Raw genomic sequence first — 5,559 nt, forward strand, 5'->3', positions numbered from 1 at the left:
ATCAGGAACTATAGAACTATGCTGGATGCAAGTAAATTTGCAGTTAATTTGTGAGATGCCAAGACTTGAGATGCTAGCTTCACACACACAAATATTTCTGAAAGATTTTTGTGCTGTATGGGAACTAACACTATTTAATCTGCCAAATATATCCGCGTACAGGGTATATTATTAGAGCGTCCAGGGCGTCGGTCGGGACATAGACATAGAAGATAGACCCAGTGTACGTGTTCCCAACGTGTTACGAACATAACAGACAGAGTGGCAAAATAGAGTGGCCGCGGAGGCATGAGAGGGAGCGAGAGACAAAACATTGTCTGTGCAAGACAATATTTTGTCTTTCGCTCCCTCTCATACCCCCTGCGGCCACTCTATTTTGCCTCTCTGTCTGTTATGTTCGTGACAACTTTTCTTAAGGAAATGAGCATGCTGGGTCACTTTTCTATGTCTATGGGTCGGGATCAATGATAAAATAATAATATTGAAGTAGTCATTATTGATATTATTAATGATAATTAATAATAAATAATTAATAAAAGATTTTGTTTTATCGTTTTATCAGCAGTTGCAATAATTTAATATTATGAATTACGGGTGTCCGGGTTTCAGACGGAAAAATCCGGGGTTCTGAACCTTTCTGTCCTAGGCCAGTAAAATTACAGATGACAGCCCTACGCATACAGAGCTACGCATTATCCCGTTTTAAAGCTTAGTTATTGTTACTGTCTGGAGGCTTCTGCCCAGGGGATCCAAACTCTCTGTATTTTAACGGTGACGGAAGTTTGATTAGTTCACAACTTCGGGTCATGAGCCAGGGCGCAGCACTGCCATGTTGTTCCCCACTACCACTGTAGTGGTAAAGTTATGGCGGATAACATGTGGTTATCGTTTACAATAGTTTGCGACGACTGGCTGCGACCAGGGCATCCAAATGATCCAAACTCTCTGTATTAACCCAGGTAGCAAACGGACGTCATTTAGACGTCAAAAATTGGTTCCTAACTGACCACTATTGACGCCACTAATATGACGTCTTCAAGACGTCAAAATGACGGTCTAATGTCACAGATAATTGGCGTCACAAAATGACCATATTTTGACGTCATTTTGATAAATATAATGACGTTATTAAGACGTTATTAAGACGTTATTAATGTAATTAATAGGTTATTAATTAATATATACATATAGGTAAATAATAAATGTACATATATACAAAGGTAAAATTTATTATATTTTTTATTACAATACATGTAACATTTTTATAAATTGATAATTATCAAATAAACAAAAATATATTATACTAATATACGTATTATCAAATAAAATATAAATTTAATAGCTATAATAGGAACTTCAGTTTAATTATTGAAACAGCTTATCAATCATAATGCATATTCTACTTTCACAAATATAATTCAAAGTATTAATAAAAAAATTAATCAATGTTATGTATGATTGGAAAACATACGTAAGTATTATCATCAATATGAGGTACTACAATACATTTGTTGCCAATGAAACTAATAGGCCATACCTTTAAGTCACTTAAATCTTTGAGAACATATATGTATATTAAGTAGAAAGTTAGAAACATTGGCAGCAAATATTTTATTTACAGCTTGCTTTACTCTTCGATATTGTTGGCGTTGTCCAACAAATTCTTCACGTTTACGTTTACTTTTTAACATAATGGTAAATTTTAACCCAAAGTAGCAATAAACAAAAAGAAAATTCAGATATAATTCAAAACGTGAAATTAATAAAATATTAATTTATCAACACAAAATAAAAATTATTTAAATAAAAATAGAAAATACTTAAGTATATATGTGTAGAACAATATAAAAAGTACTCAAATTTTGAACCTTTATAGACGTTTTCTCTTTAAATTTTCCTTTATCCTATCAGAAGCATGTTTTAACCAAGTCTTAATTGCATTCTCAATATCAATTTCTGTGATTGAAGGTGATTTTATTTTTACACCGCCTGCACAAAAAAATATCTTTATGGCATCAATAATAAATTTTATTTTTTATTGTTTTTAAATCATTGTCACATTTTTAATATCAAGTCAATCAAACTTACGGACTATTACAGCCTTCAAATGAAGCTTCTCAAAAGCTTCCTTAATATTTTTTTGTCCTGTAAAGTTAAAACCTTTTGCAAGTTCGTTAGTGAGAACGTGTTTCAAAATTCTATTACTTTTTGTGGTAATAGTTTCACCTCCTAATGTTGATAAGAATAATGACTGTAAAATAATAACAAAATTATATGCATAAAGTACGCATGCACGCACAGGCGCATACATATACACATACACGTGCAAGTAAATGATAGTATTTTAAGTAGTAATAGAAATAGTAATAGTAGTAATAGTAGTAATAAAGAGTGTGTAAAATATGCTATTTCAATGGATTCATGCCACAGCGTTTTTGTTTTCGCAAATGCTCAAATAATTTTCTAATAGCTGCAGTTCTTCGCGTTTTCAATGGAAATTTAACAGGACAATCATCTGGGATAGATGGTACACTTATGTTTTGAGTATTAGTTTGCCTTAGTATACCACGAATCTCTTTAATCTGTTCTCGCATTTTTCTTATTTCAGTAAAAACTTGTTCTAAAAAATACAATATAAATAAGCAAACATAACGTACTAGTATAAAAGAAACAAGAAAATTTATCGAATAATACATACCAGTAAAGCTATATAAATATGATCCTCCACATGACTTACACGATTCATTAATGAGAGTTGAATTTAGAGACTTTGATTGAGAACTGATGCTTGTGGAAACAGTTAGGGATGACGATGGTGCTGTGGTTTTATTAAAAGAACTCACAGCGTTTGGCCTTGTATTAGTAGTATCAGCAAAAGTATCAGACGAATCCGAAAGCATGCCTTGTTGCGACAAATAGTATAATGTAACAAATTTAAAGAAAAATGCAAACATTAGAAACAAAATTCCACAAACATAATGCCTTATTACTATGCCATATATATTTTTTACCTGTTTCAGCAAGGTATCTTGATTTTATACGTTGTGGTGTTAAAGATTCATTTCGTAACACGTGCGCTAAACAATAATGGTTAGGTAATAATATTTCTAACATTTATGAAATTATAATATTAAACTAGATTTATATAAAAATTACATTTTAACAATATTTTTTATTAACTACCCAGATAACACAGAATCAAAAAGAATCCAAAAGACTTAATTTTTGTCATCAATTCTTAACTCTTTTTGGGATACAAAAGAATTCTTTTTATGCAAGAAGTTCCTTTGTATCCAAAAAGAACTCGGAAATGATGACATAAAAACGAAATTTTTTCATTTTCTGTGCTACCCGGGTATCTATAAAGAATTATATAGTCTTATTTGTATACAGATTATCAATTCATCAATATATATTTTGTTTTATTATAGGTAATCAAATAAAGTACATAATTATAAATCGTTCTTTGTATTATTCTTTATATAATTGTTCTTCATATAATCTTTGATGATTAATTTTTGATAATTGTAAATAACAAGTTTATGGTAAGAATGTTTTTTATTTAGCAATTAAAAATCCCTTATATTAAAATAATATTGGGTATCTCAACAAAAGGATTAAACAAAAAATTAATGTTGAAGATCTCAATTTTTTTAAGCAAAGATGTAAAAATAAAAATTTTTCGTATAATTTAACAAAACGGTAAGCAAATATATTAAAATTTAAAGTTAATTTTTATATGACTAATATTATAGAAAAATAACTTACCAAACTTGGGAATTTGTGGAGGTCGTGGTAAAGAATGATCATTTTCAGTCTCTTCTTCTTCACTTGTATGTATGTATTTAGAATTTTTTTTGGCTGTCTTTTCTAAAGTAGCTCTCTATCTTCTAATGTAGAAGACTGTACGTCTGAAAACTCTTCATATTTTTTCAATTTTTTATTGGCTTTTTCAAATTCATCTATGATTAAAAAAAAAATTGATAAAAGCAAGTTTCATAAAAATAACGTAACCTAACATAACTATATGTAATAAAATTTGCTATAATAATTAAAAATAATATTCAATACACACACACACACACACACACACACACACACATTTATATACAAATACGCATTATTATACATACCATAGGAGAAAAGTATCTTTTTGACACCATATAATTTCCATGTTTCGATTTTTGGTTTTTCCTCTAAAACAAGAGCTTTCTTAAATTGTGCAAAAATGTTTTTTTTTCAAATCGATATTGATTTGTGTCAACTGTTATCAGCACATCTATTTGGTTAAATTGGTAAATCTCCACGATGAAATTTGTCGCAATTTAACCAAATAGATATGCTTATGACAGTTGACACAAATCAATATCGTTTTGAACTATTGAACAAAAAATTTTTAATTATTTCTAAAATTCATTGCAAATAAACAGAAATAGTTTCTTAATAAAACTCTTGCATACACTAATTTCATTAATGTCAAAGACGTGTGGTTCAAAAAAGCACCTTTATCACTGACCATTTTGCCATCCCTGAGCGCGCGAAATTCTAGCTTTGCTATTCGAGATGTTTAAACTGTTCTCATTTGAAAACTATTATAGCCTCGACTTTTTCGTATTAGAATTTTCGTCTCAAAATGTTACAAAGTACTTGTTACGTCGTGTTCTCCGCTGAGCGTCCACTATCTCAAGTCCCTTTTTATCGGGACTGACTATGTGGAAGGACGCCGCACAGAGAACACTGTTTTCTCTCGCCGCGCTCGAACAGATGCGCGTCGAGAGTCGGGCGTATCTATTAAAGGGCTCGAAGTGGGTCAGTGAGCCACAGCTCGCTATGACGCCCTTCGAGCTCCTACACGCCCGTGGGTCCTCTTTTGGGTCAGAGAATTTAATCTCTTTACCCGGGGACGGACCCTGTGCAATCTTAAAATTATTAGCGGGAAGGAATGGGAGGTTCTTTTATTGATTGGTAGTTTTTCGCAATTTAAACTTTATTTATATATATATATATGTACATGAGAATATATATATATTTGTTTTTATATAAACTAATAATATATATATAGATTTTACAGAGTTATGGTTTCAATTAGAATTTCCGCGCTGGTGGGCGAAGATGGAGGGATATTCGAGAAGGGATTATCTATGGGTGAGAGGGGAAGGAGTTCTCCCAAGAACTCTACAGGAGAACTGTTAGCGCTAGGAGACCGGGAAGGGAGAATTTCTTGTAGGAATTCCACGCTGGACGTGGAGAAAGTAGGGGAATGGGAGACTTGACGGAGGAATTCCACGTCAGGCGTGGAATCCTCACGTACGAGATCTTCGGGGAACTCAAATTTTTCTAGGAATTCCAGGGACGGAAGTTCACCTAAGAACTCCACGCTTGACGTGGAGCTCGTCGGTGATGGAGGGGGAGAGTTCGCGGGGAAAGGGGCCGGATAAGGCTCCGGGGAGTATGAAGGAGATAGAGAGTCGATCGTGGTAGGGGGAGAGGGGGGAAGGTGGTAAGGTGTAGGGAGTGGGAAGTCTAAGACAAAATCCTGGTCGAATAGCGCGGGGTCGA

Source organism: Vollenhovia emeryi, unplaced genomic scaffold (genome assembly GCF_000949405.1).
Source record: "Vollenhovia emeryi isolate VEMERY1.0 unplaced genomic scaffold, V.emery_V1.0 DF939593.1, whole genome shotgun sequence".
Taxonomy (NCBI): Eukaryota; Metazoa; Arthropoda; class Insecta; order Hymenoptera; family Formicidae; genus Vollenhovia; species Vollenhovia emeryi.